This window comes from Mus caroli, chromosome 8, assembly GCF_900094665.2.
Source record: "Mus caroli chromosome 8, CAROLI_EIJ_v1.1, whole genome shotgun sequence".
NCBI lineage: Eukaryota > Metazoa > Chordata > Mammalia > Rodentia > Muridae > Mus > Mus caroli.
This window is the reverse complement of record NC_034577.1, coordinates 74264764-74278760: the sequence shown is the minus strand read 5'-3', so window position 1 is coordinate 74278760 and position 13997 is coordinate 74264764. Positions and strand designations below refer to the sequence as shown.

The 13997-nt window shown below is 41.3% G+C and overlaps 1 protein-coding gene and 1 pseudogene across 2 annotated transcripts in view; both read right to left on the bottom strand.

Moving 5' to 3' along the window:
• Window positions 1-13997, bottom strand: part of Rnf150 (ring finger protein 150) — a 208859-nt gene that overhangs the window by 171499 nt on the left and 23363 nt on the right. The gene's annotated exons all lie outside the window — the stretch shown is intronic.
• Window positions 4234-4948, bottom strand: LOC115031745 (annotated as a pseudogene).

Below are 13997 nucleotides of genomic sequence, written 5' to 3'. Positions count from 1 at the left end.
GAACAAGCTGTCCAAATGGTTCGTAAAGATGTTGAATCAAATGATAATAGGACATAAATTGCTCTCAAACTATACACTTACATGACAAAACGTTAACACCTTCGAGTGACTAATTGAATCTGATTTTGTCTAAATAGAAACTGAGATAATGTCCTTAAATAATGACATTTTTCCTACATGCAAGAAAAGCATCATAGATATATACAGAACAATCAAATGACTTGGGCTGAAACTACTTGAGCCCAACACTACAATTTTGATCGTAAAGTTCTCCTTCCTCTTCCTGTTCTCATCATCCTTTTGTCCTGTAACTCTGAGTTATAAACAGAGTTGATTCACTCACTGGTGGTATTGGCTTTAAAGAGAAATTCCACCTCTGTGTTGTTTGGAGGTTAAATGGCTGAGGTACAGGAGTAGAACCAAACCAAGGGGCAGAGTCTTCAGAAGAAATTCAGGGTATGGATGGCAAAGTAAGGAGCTTAGTCAGTGGGGAACCAATGTGACAAGAGGGAAGTTGGGTTATATGCCTCAGTTTGGCTCTTCTTTTTGCTCAAAGACACAGGGGCACTGAGAAAAGGCACAAGACTGGCTGTGGGTCTTTTCTGCCAGTGTCATGAATCTGTATACACACTTCTAACTCACATGCACAAAGCTGTATAGTTTAAGTCTCTCACATCATGGGATGCTCTACTAATGATGGAATAAGACATCACCAAAACATTCATAAAATGAATACTGAGTGTGATGATTAATGCTGTCAACTAGATAGGACCTCAAGTCACTAAGAGAGGCTGTGTCTGCCTGTGAGGGATTATGTAGTTTAGATTGTCTGAGTTGGAAAAATCCACCCTAAATATGAGAGGTGCCATGCCATTGGTTAGGATTCTAGACTGAATGTAAAGGGTGCAGGTACATGAGCAGCAACATTCATCTTCTTTTGCTTCTTGACTGTGGATACAATGTGGAGAGCCAACATCATGTTCCAGTCTCCAGCCTCCCCTGCCATGATGCCCTGCACCTTGGGCCTGTGAGCCCAAACAAACCTTTCCTGAAGTTGCATTTGTCAGGTATTTTGTCAGAGAAATTGTTGGAATATGGTCTAAGAATGAAGTCCTACAAGGGGGAATTCTGAGTGCTTGTGAGAAAATTCCCAGAAAACAAGGGCCTTGTGACCCAAGGTTTTTTTTTTGTTTTGTTTTGTTTTGTTTTGTTTTTAAACAAAACAAAACAAAAGAAAAACAGAATTGTTCTTGGAAAGTGTTGTCATACCTCTCCCAGGCGTAGCAGATTAGGGTGAGTCTACTTCAGATCATTCATTACAACTGGCAATTGTTATTTGCTTATATGCCTCTATGGAAAAATGTGTTTTCATCATGAGTCGCTCGCCCTCCATATGCTGCTCATCCTCGTGACTGGACACTTTACTCATGCGATTCTTCTTTACCACCAGAGTATAAATTGTCTGATGCTCTGAATAAAGTTGGATATTGCATGACACTTTAGTATGCCTCCGTTTTTAGATTCCATATTCCCAGGTCCCATGGCTAACAAAAGTAGTAAACAAGAAATGAGATCAGGTATTAATACACCGAATAAAGATTAAAATCAGGCATTTGGAAAACTAGAAAAAAATCTAATTAATAGATTTTATGAATCCCTTATTTCTATCTTTTCATATACATCCTTAATTTCCATTTCTTAATATGCTTATTAGTGTGGTAGTGGCAAGTCTACCCATTAGTTAAATCATTGCATTGAGACTCAAGTGGATGGTGTATCCAAAGGTTACACGTTCATTTCAGTCTCTGTGAATGAATGACAAATGAAATGACATATGACAGTCCTTTATTCCTGAGGGATTAGAGTTTAATCACCATTTCAGGTTAGCACCAACTCTTTCCAATGACTAATGTACTATCACTTTCTCCTAACAAGAGGGGAAACATTAGTGCTCTTCTGAAGTTTGAAGCAGTTCTGTATATTCTGAAATGTCTGCTCAACTAGCTACTCTTAAAGACAAAGCGTGTGCAGGCTATAACTGTTCCCCAGGCCTCAAAATAGAATGAGCTTTACCTTTTATAGGAGAAGGTTTGGAGATCAAAATAGTTCTTCTGCTCTCTAATGTTCTCTGATCCTGCTGTGGGTCTAAAAGTCTTCCGAGCTTCGTCTAAACACAGCCATGTCTTCAGCTACGGGAATGGAGCAGCTGCATTTGTCGTGTCTACCCACCATGTCTACCAGGGGCAGCAGCTGACGTCCAACACTAATCTTGGACTTCTTAAGTAAATCCAGAGTTCCATGAAACAAGTCTTTCAGTATTGCCAAGGCCTCGCTCACTGCCGGGAGCTCCAGTGACAGATCATCTTGGATCTTGTTGAGTGTGTTTGCTTTGCTTTGCTTTCAAAACATCTTGTTGAGTGTGTTTGCTTGCTTTGAAACTCAGAAAATTAATCTCTTTCAAATGTCCATCTTGAAATGCCTCTTGAAAACTTTTATTCATGTCACTACTGAGCCCATTTGGGGCAAACATCAAGATTACAGACATGAATAATATTCAATTATGACCTTGATGAGGTTAAGTCTATATTAGAGGGAAATTTGGAACTACATAGTTCAAATAAGAACACAAGAAGAAATGCTAAGTGAAATGAGTCAGATGGACTTTATTCTACAGTTTTGTTTATGTAAGGTTCATGAGCAAGCAAACCTTATCTATGGAATTTGAAGTAGATTGTGACAACCCTGAGATGTCAGTGACTGGAAAGGGGCAGGAAAGGAACCAGTGATAATTGTGGTCTATTTCTTAATCTTGGTGGACACGCATCTTTAAAAATACAGCACTTTCATACATATGCATAGTAGACTTCATAAAAGGTTCAACTCAGAAGTTTTTAAAAGCACACAGTTCACATTTGGGGCTATTTCTTATTGTTCTTGTAGTTTAATTGTGTTCTTAGTATTTTTCTGGAAAGTATCTGCAGAGTCCCACAGTTGAGTGAAACTCCCCTTCCCCCAAGAACTCCAAGTGTTTTGTTAGGCATCTCAATTTCTTCAAACCTAGTGACTACTCTCACTACCTATTAGTGTTCTTCTTATAGGAGGTACTCAAACTGTTGAACAAGTTGACACTTCACATTCTACACCTTGCACTGTGCTCCACTTGGCCTCTTCCTGGGCTATTGAGGGCTCTTCAATGCATCTTTTTATTCTGTACAACATACCATGCATAACCTGTGAGAGTCTACGCCAAGTGCAGAAGCAATACACCCTTTGTTTTGCTTGTGTGGATGCAGTAAAAAGATAGCAGGATAGCTTTTATTTATCTCACTAAGGAAATATAGGTTCCCCCACATGAAGAAAAAGTATTCATGATGACTGCACACTGTGTTTTATAGCTCATCCCTCACTCCAGTGCCACATCATTATTGTATCTGGACAAGAACCAGTGGTTCTTACTAAAGTTAGATGCATTCTGGAACAGAGAGGGATGACTGTATTTGGCATGATGGCTACATGCTCAAAAAATGCTTAACCAACTCTCGGTCTAAGGACATGTCTGGGTTATTTTTGTCTTTCCTTTTTTTTTTTTTTTTTTTTTTTTTTGGTTTTTTTGAGACAGGGTTTTTCTGTATAGCCCTGGCTGTCCTGGAACTCACTTTGTAGACCAAGCTGGCCTTGAACTCAGAAATCCACCTGCCTCTACCTCCCGAGTGAGTGCTAGGATTAAAGGCGTGTGCCACTACGCCCCGCCCTTGTCTTTACTTTTTAAAAAGTAACACATCCCTTCATTGCATTCTCATTAACAGTATCCGTGCTTTGCTTAGTTCCTAGGGGTTTATTTCTGTGCCAAAACTGTTCATGTGATGGATACATTTTTAGGATGCCCATTGACAAGTGTGAAGAAGGCTTCAAGGATGTATCTCTATAGTAGCAAATCCCACAACCCACTGATAAGTTGTTTTTAGTGTGTTAATGCCTCTGAAACCATGAGCTGCCTAATGCTCTATAGCAACTTCCAATCACTACCAGCTGGTGACAGCTGCAATGTTGTTGTCCCTTCCTGTACCAGCTTGCAGTACACAGTCAGAAAGGCACCTAACAATCACTTCAGGAGGACTATTGCTGTAGGCTGTGCAGACATCTTGGCATCTTCAAGATTGAGAGAGTGTCACCCTTGAGTCTTACAGGGTTGGTATCATTGGCTTGGGGAAAACTTCCAGAGACTAAAGCAATGCTCTGGTGACAATGCATTTTACGGGATTTCAAGGGAGCACGTATTACCCTAATGGTCCTAAGGGAACATGGACACCAATGCTAACATTGGCAAGTGATTCAGAAATGGTGGAGTCTGCGAAAGATTGTTTAAAATACTATTTTATTCACTTGACTTTGCTTATAATTTCTTATTATTTGTATTTAAGATCGCCAATTAAAGTCTTTAAGTAATACATAAAGAATAGCTTAGGTAAATTTAAGTAGTAAGATACCATTGTTCATCTTATTTTGTTTTCCAAGGTTCTACATACCAGATACACACTTCACATGACCAAATCTTCAGAGGTTAAAATGTTCAATTCCATCTGGTAGGATTGATGGATGACCATGATTCAGCATGAAACTGTCAATCATGTCATTGTGTGTGAATTCATACACACCCAGATACATTCTCCTCCAGTGTTTTCTCCTGGACTTGTTCCTGATTTTGTTACCAGGATTCATCCAAGTCCATTGTGGAGCACGGTGATTTTGCTTTGTTCCTTGGCCAAGAATCACTTAATTCTGAACGTCTTATGAGAAGACATGGCAAGAAGTCTTGTCAAGTATTCAGTACATGATAGAAAGAATAGACATTGTTCAACTTAATTGGTGAAATTCATGTGTTTGCGTGTGTGTGTGTACACGTGCACACTTGCATGAATGTGTATGTGTGTGCCTGCCACTAATGTACTTGCAGGGGACAGAAGAGGACATTAGATTTCCTGGAACTGGAGTTACAAGGCAGTTGTGAGCTGTGAAACCCAAGTGCTGAACTGGACTATGGTTGTCTGGAAACACAGCAAGTGCTCTTAAGAGTGGAGCCATCTCTACAACACAGATTTTATATATAGATAGTCTTTTTAACTTTAGTATCATCAACTACAGTTCTTTATGTGAACTGCCTGTTTTTAATATATTTGGGTGTTATTCTACTGAGTTCCTTATCATTTCTTGCTAAAGTTTGCAGTATTTTATTTTTACATGTTAAAGGAATACCAAATCTTTACTCTATGCACACAAACATTTTTCTTAGTTTTATCTATCTTTTGAGCTGTGCTAATGATAGAGTTGCACTTTAGAGATAAATTCAGCTACTAAGTGTTAGGCAATTTCAGCCCTGATAGTTGCCAATTGCTTTCCTGTGGCTCCTTCTAGACTGAGGGAGGGGGCACACATAAACATGTGACTCCAGCTACCATCAACATATATACAAAAGACATTGCCACCTAGTCTTTGCCTTTGACCGCATTTTCCCCTGAAAGAAGAATGTTCTAGGTTGCTCCAGACCAGCCACTCCACATTGCTTCAGAGGCTACACAGAAGTAATCTTGTATTTGCCAGAGGTAATTATCACAAAACTGATCTAATGAGAAACAGCCCTTTCTGGTTATTCCTATGCACCCAGGTCCCCAGCATTTGGCTTGTGCCCAGGCCAGAGTTGAGCCTCCAAGTGTTGCAATTGTGTTAGCCAGATGTCACTGGGCTGGGCTAGCATTCAGTGCCACCAAAACTCTGTGACACCAACAGTGAACTATGACCACTGGCGCTGCTGCATTTCAGGGTCAGCCATGGCTCTGCCATGAAATAGGCATCAGGTCTAGAGAAAAAACATGCTTTGAGGTTCTGAGTTTGTTTTCTGATCTTCTCTCTCAGATGGACTCAGTAGTGTTACTAAGATCTCTGCTAACGCTGCCTCTGGATCTGTTCTTCCTGTTTATCTTAGCTTCCCTCTCTTGACACCCAATACTAAAGCAGTCAGGCTGGAGAAACAGTGTGAGGATCTGAGTTCAATTCCTAGGATATCTATCTATCTATCTATCTATCTATCTATCTATCTATCTATCTATCTATCTATCTATCTATCTATGTTTTCTTCTCTCCTATATTACGTCCCAATCACAGTTTCTCTTTCCTCTTCTGTTCTCAGTCCCTGCTCCCAACCTCCCTTCTCTCCCTAGATCACTTCTCCTCTGTTTTTTATGACCCATATTTTTTTAAAATCTAGGGAATGGCAGCTTGTGTTTGTGGTGGCAGCACTGAGAGCTGGAGATGCGCAGATCCCTGAGGCTCTCCAGCCAGCTTGTCTATTTGACCAGCACCAAATGGGAAATCCTGTCTCAAAGGCTGAGATGTAAGGCACTTGAGGAGCCCTACTCCAGGTTGACTTTTGACACATGAACACTCACATAGCCTTACACACATAAATGTGTACATACATACATGCACACACAAAATTAAAATAAAGTAGGAGCTAGGGAGATGATTCACTGTATAATAATGCAGACTGTTCTTGTAGAAGACCAGAGAGTTTGGTTCCATTCACCAATGTGAAGATCCAATGCTCCGTTCTGGACTCTGGGGACACCTGAATTCCAATATGCACCCACCCACCCACCTCACACACACTCTTGCACACCTAAAAAGTAAACAAAACTTAAATAAAATCAGTATGAGAGTCCGTCAGGTATGTCTTTCCCCACAGCTGCCTTCCCTAACTTTGTGATAGCCTCTCCTAGTTTATTAAGAGCAGTTTGGTTTGTGTTTGCACAAAGAGTGCTGACTTGAAATTCAAGGTTAAAAACATCACAAAGTTTTGTTGGACTTTTGATTCACTCACTTTAGCCAGCACCAGGTGGTCCTAAAACTATGGATAAGTATCTTTTCAGTTGGCCTTAAAAACCTACAAGCCTGGACTTCTTCCTGTTACCTTCAGGGATCTATTCCATAGTTATCTAACTCTAATGGGATTTCCCCCTGAAATGTCTGCTTAGGGATACTTCCCCATGTGTTGGACTGGTATTATTTTTACCTTTCTTACCCAATTACAGGGAAGTTAATGTCAACATTTGTTATAGCTTTAATATGGTTTGTGTGATTCTCCTATACTTGTATAAAGGCATGGAAACACATTGCTTTTGAACGAATGGGCCATGGCAAGCAGTAAACACCTTGTAATGGAGCAGGCAGAAGAACTCAAGAGCAGGACACTGCCAGGCTTTGAACTTCAGGGAGAGGCTGAAGCCTCTTTGAGACAAAGCAGAAGAGAAACATCTGACTGAAGAGAGAAAACTGGAGAGGAGAGAAAGGCCAAGGGAAATAGATTGGATTCTGCATGAAATACACAGAGAAAGAACAAGTTTGGGTGACCAGTGGTCAGTTATGCTCAGCTGTCTTGAAAACTTCAGTTAAGTATATGTCTCCTGTGTGGAATGAAGGCTATGGGATTCCAAAGAAGTATCCTAAGAGGTCTCCTGAGGAAGCAGAAGGTATGGTGAAGGTCAAGAGTAGTTTAACTTTGGACACAGTGTCTACTTTGTGGAAGCAGAAGGGAAAATGAGAGGCCAGAAGTTACACTTTGAATGCAGGGAGTTTGTCACTGACCATGTGACAAAAGCCAGAATATGTTATTCACATTGCCAAAGGTTAAAACACCCTTGAGAACAGTGTTTTGTAATGTAATATTGAGACAGATATTATGCGATGGGCTCTTTTAACTTTCATTGATATTTTATACGCTGAAACAAAACTGTCTGCAGAGGTGGCTCAGTGGTAAAGTGAGGACACTCAGGAGGACCCGGGTTCAGATCCCTAGAACCAAAATAAAGCTGGGTGCAGGCAAAGATGTGTATTTGAAATCTGATTTAGTATTGCCTAATGGATCCGAGAGAGATTATCAATTAAGCTTGCTAACCATAAAAGCAGAAGCTCCACAGACAGGCAAAATAACCTTAGAGAAGTGATTACAGCTCTAAAGACCATAGAGACTAAAATAAGCAGGATGGAGACTTCAGGAGACAGGAATGTCCAACTCATAACTAGATTCTATATAAATTTTGTTTACATGACTTTGAAGCATGCCCATTATGTTGCAGTCTTGTCTTGAAATACTTTTAGCATCTTCAACGTTTTATTTTCAAAACAGTAATTTCCAGAAAGGAGCAAAGAAATGATTCTTCCATGGTAGAATGAGGTGAGAGTTTTTTTTCTCTCTCTATTTGAAGATGTAATTATGGATTGGATTCTGGAAACTTGCCTAATGGTCTAATGGAACCTAGCAATATTCCTTCTTCTACCACACCCAAAGTGACAATAAAACCATGGATCTGATCACAAACATTGTACAACTACTATTAAATCAGTAACGGGGCCAGGAATGTTCCAAACTCTATTTTGTAGACTGAACCACAATGATGCAAAGTCAACAGATGAGCATGACTTTATTGCACCCTTTCCCATTCTGACATTTACTCCAGCTCAGTGGTATCTAACTTGGGATTCATCTTCTGAGGCTACTGTGCAAAGATGCATGCCAGGGAAGTGGGCATGTTTATTATGATCAGCTTTCCAGTGTGTCCACAATCAGCAAATAAATAAAACCGCCTTGCAGGCTTCTTTTCGAATTATTTCCCTGCTCCACTCACCATCACTATTAGCAAGAAGAAAATATTGATTAAAATTTCTCTCTAGGGTTCCCTGTTCTAAAATTTTAGAGTGACTGAAAGACATGGAATGTTAGAAACCAAGGTGATGGTGACGGAACACAATGACCTAAAATGAATGCTGGCCTCTGATCCACCCTCTGCCTTTCTTTAAGGCAGTTTAACACATTGACCTTCCAGCACAACACTCAACCAGATGTAAACTTGCTAGTCACATACTGAAAGAGAGGTAGACAGGATCACCTTTTCCCTGTCATTGCAAAATTGCTACCTAAGTGGTAGTGTTCAGACAAGAACAGCTCTGTCTAGAACCTCTCCTGCTTTTCTGGAACACTCGGGCATTAGGGCAGTAACTTCAATGGGAGGCACAGCTAAGAGGCCTGCAGAGAACTCCAGAAGAGCCTCTGAACTTCCACTGACACAGCAGCAGACAGGGTTTAGTTCACATCCGGGAATAAACTGTTTACCAAATGATTGTGTTGAGCAACATAAACAACTAAATATAAAAGGAAAAAGAAAGGACCTAAGAATCATTGGAGTCTATTCTTACGCCATGTCTGTGGCTCTCATAGGCCTTACTGAAACTCGTAGCTGCTGGGGCAGTCGTGGTTTTTTTTTTAATGCAAAAATGCTTTTATATTTTTAAAATTAATTTATTTTTTACACTCCATATTACATTCCCTGCCTCCCATCCACCCTCCCACTGCTCCATATCCCACACCTCCTCCTCACCCTCTGTCTCCAACCCCACCTGACCTCTAAACTCCCTGGAGCCTCCAATTACTTGAGGGTTAGGTGCTTCATCTCTGAATGAACACAGACCTGGTAGTCCTCTACTGTATGTGTTTTGGGGGCCTTATGTCAGCTGGTGTATGCTGTCTGTTTGGTGGTCCAGTGTTTGAGAGATCTCGGGGGTCCAGATTAATTGAGACTGCTGGTTCTCCTACAGGATCGCCCTTCTCCTCAGCTTCTTTCAGCCTTCCCTAATTCAACAACAGGGTTCAGCTGCTTCTGTCCATTGGTTGGGTGCAAATATCTGCATCTGACTCTTTCAGCTACTTGTTAGGTCTTTCAGAGGGCAGTCATGATAGATCCCTTTTTGTGAGCACTCCATAGCCTTAGTAATAGTGTCAGGCTTGGGACCTCCCCTTGAGCTGGATCCCACTTTGGGCCTGTCACTGGACCTTCTTTTCCTCAGTCTCCTCTTCATTTCCATCCCTGTAATTCTTTCAGACAGGAACAATTAATGGTCACAGATGTGACAATGGGATGGCAACCCCATCCCTCATTTAATGTCCTGTCTTCCTGCTGAAGGTGGGCTCTATAAGTTCCCTCTCCCTACTGTTGGGCATTTCATCTAAGGTTCCTCCCTTTGATTCCTGAGAGTCTCTCATATCCCAGGTCTCTGGTGCATTGTGGAGGGGTCCCCCAACCTCCTATTTCCTTAGGTTGCCTATTTCCATTCTTTCTGTTGGCCCTCGGGGCTTTAGCTCTTTTCCCTCACCCAATACCAGATCAGCTTCCCCTCAGGCAGCTGTGTCTTACCCCTGCATCCAGTTGCCCTGCTGTGTACTCAGCATCTCTGGGTCTCATATGCATTAGCATCTAAGGCATTGATTACAGTATTCTCACATGACCATCCATAATGGGATGGAGATCTGAATATCACCCTGCTTCTACATTGTGTTCTTTCCACTGATTGTGCATACGTAACTCAATTGAACCATATGGGAGAGAGAATTGCTTGAGACCCTTCTCTCTGGCAAACCCATAGCCCTCTGCTGCTGATAAAAATGTATATAAACTCGATTCCTGTAAAATTGAAGGAAAGTGTTGCAAGTCCTCCTGTCCTTAAGTTGGCAAAGAATGACCTCCAATGTATGATGACTCTTGTCTTTAGTCATTAGGTACCAACTAAGGGCTAAAATATAAATAATAAAAATGTGATATGAAAAAAATAAAAGTTACAAGTAGCCTCCCTTAGTTGACATTTGGATGGCAGCAAGCAACACACAAGCTACCTACCTTCTGGATGACAGGAGAGAGGACCCGTGGCCCCTGGGGGCCACTTTAACAACACAGAGGAACCAACAGCTGAATCACTGGAGTCTACTCAGTTTTTGTGTTTGAGCCTAAAATGTTCCCCATAGACTTTTGTGGGTGGCACTATCTGAGGAGACTATGCAACAGTCAGGAGACGAGGACTCCGTGACAGAGCTAGCTCACCAGGGATGGGAGTTAGAAGCTTATAGCTGGGTCCCAGGCCCCAGCCCTGCTGTTTATTGACCACTGTGATGGGAACAGCATCCACCAGACCTCTTCATCACCGTGACTGGCACCATGACACCATGGCAGCCTTCCCTGAAAAGATGGACTGTAGGCTCAGAAACCTTGAATCTCTGTCTTTACATTGTTTCAGGATGGTATTGCAGCCACAGTGCTCCAAAGGTAACTAACATCATCACTCCAGTCACAGTTTTAAAATTCAGGGTGACACCACTCACACCCATTGTGGGGAGGCGATGAAATAGGCCTCACAAAGCAGTAACTACCTGTCTTACATGTGATTAACTGAAATATTTTCTCCAGTCCATTTCAAAAGTATTGTGCAAGCTTCCTTAGAATTTAGTTTCTGACTTTCAGGTAGAAAACAGTTCCCACGATGCAGCAAGACAGGTGGGATGCATTTAAACGGATTATTTGCAAGTAATTTCAGACACATTACTATGTAAGTTCGAGATGTAATGGTCTGCTCCTGGGGTCTGAGAATTCTTCAGTTTACATACAATTCCAGATGCACAGGTCGGGAAACACTATTTAATTTTTTATTAAAGGGAAAGGCAATAAAGCTGCAGGGGGAAGCAGTTAGTTTTACTTCAGCTCAGAGTCAAGCCACACTCATTTAACAAGGTCACACTGCAGGAGGGACCCCTTTAATGAAGATGGTGAGTTTCCATCAGTGGCTATAAAGGAAAGCAGACGGTGAGGAGGCTAGGTCGCCTCAAGGGAAGAGATAGAGGTTGTGTGCTCTCGGTTCGTGCCTGCCACCTAATTGGCTCACTCCTAGTTCCAGTGAGAATATTGAGCAAGGGCTGCTCAGAGCACAGAAGGGGTGGGTAATGCTTGCAGTATAAGCGAGCGGTTCAGAACAGAACCCGGGAAGGCACTGGGCATAATAGTGAGAGCCATCCTCCCAGCATTCTCAGCACAGAAACCTTTGTACTCAATCCGATCACATCTGAATACTGACCAATGGCACTAGTGGGATTCAGAGCTGAACAACCAGCATCAGAAAGGCTATGATAGGCATGGGCTCTGAGGGAGGAGGGACTTAATAAAGAGACTGCAAGATTCCCATTCAAAAAGCTTCATGTGTTGAGGACGCTATGTTCAAGAGTGTGGAAAAGACTGCTTGCCCTGTAGTGGTCTTTGGATACTTTGTGGGTTCTTCTTTCTTCTGCCCTTCTCCACCCTTTCCCCACTTTTTCAACTCCCTAACACTAGATAAAAGAGAAAAAAGGATGGAGAGGGAAAGAAAGAGATCTCTGAATAAAGTCAGGTGTCAGAAAGAGGGTGGCATTGTCCTTAGAGTACTTCCTGCTGATTATGGGTGTTGAGTTCATTCGGGGCAAGTTTGATCTTCACTATCAGGATATCTAATTTCTTCTTCTTCTTGTTTCTTTTTGTGTACAACTACTTAACAAACAGAGCCCAACAGGAACCAACAACAATCAATGACCAAACAACAACCTGCACGTCTCTGAGGTCCTAGCTTTTATATATCCTCTGAAAAGTTCCCAGAATTCCAAATGCCACAGATTTGCAGAAACTCTCTGCAGCTGGCAAAATCACCCTACTGCTAGAGCACGAGGCAAATCTGAGGCAGCCCCATATCCCACACCTAGGGTTAAAACAAGAACCTATTCTTAAAATATTTCTGTTTTTTTTTTTTTAAGAAACCAACATTTCAAAGTTGTCACTACATTTCCCTGTGTGGGAAAAGGTCAGATTTAAAATACTAGCAACAGTAACTGAGGAGTCCATCCAAGGTTCCACACCTATACTGGTTTCACTCACAAGAAAAGCCAGAAGCATCAACTTTGCTTTGTCAAAAAAGTAATACTGTTAGCCCAGTATATGCAATGGCTTAAACAATGGTGACCATTCAAAATCTGGATACTTTGTGTACCAGTGCACAGCTTATTCACTTAAAAAGACTATTTGTTTTGAGCACATCCTCGTAAGGCTTACATAGGAATTTATATATTTCTAATACCTTTACTGTGTGCTGCAACCCACTGTGTAGCCCAGGATGGTCTCCAACTAACAACAGCCCTGTGTGAGATGATGGGATAGACCTGAATGACCACATCCAGCTCATGACTGTCCCTGTCAATATTCTTATAATTGCAACCCTGTATGCTGTTGTTTAAGGAGAGGAAGTTAAGTTAAATTTAGATGGTTCTAAATTCTTTAACTACATATGAAAACATTCTGAAAATTCCTTGTGAAGAGTTAATTGGCAGAATTAGCAATGATTGTACCAACCTCATCCCTTTATGCAAGAAGAAATAAGCCTCTGGGAATAGTTTTGTGAATAAAAGATTCTCCAGGCTGTCCTAGTCACTAAGAGAAAGCTATGAAAACTTTCAGATTAAGGGCCAGAATGATGACAGACAGCCCTTTTATAGTTACCTTGTTTGACAGAGTTACGCATTGAATGGCAGCATTTTGGTTGACACCAGGCTGCACATACAACAGGAATCCCATAAGATTATGATGGAGCTAAAAATATTCTTATTGCCTAGTGACACCATAGCCTCCAAAACACAACACATTCATCTCATGTTAGAAGGAAGCTGGTGTAGACAAAGCTACCCCACAATCATGTAAATGAATGTGCTGTGAAGAGGTAAATGGCTGGCCATACAGAACTATCGTCGATGCCATATGGGCAGCTTAATATTTGATGATGAAATTGACTGCTATGCTTTATATACTGAACAAATCTAGTTCAAGTTTAATTATTTTAATTTTATTTTATGTGTATGGATGTTTTTCCTGCATTTATTTCTGATTACTATGTGCATGCCTGGTGCTTGCAGAGGACAGAAGAAGGCACTGGATACCCTGTGGTTGTTAGTCATCCTATGGGTACTAGGAATCAGATTGAGCTCCTCTGTAAGAGCAACCAGTGCTCTTAACTGCTAAGTCACCTCTCTGCCTCATTTTATTATTATTTTAGGGTGTACTTATTACATACATACATGTTTAAGCATACATAGGAATGTGTGTATGTGT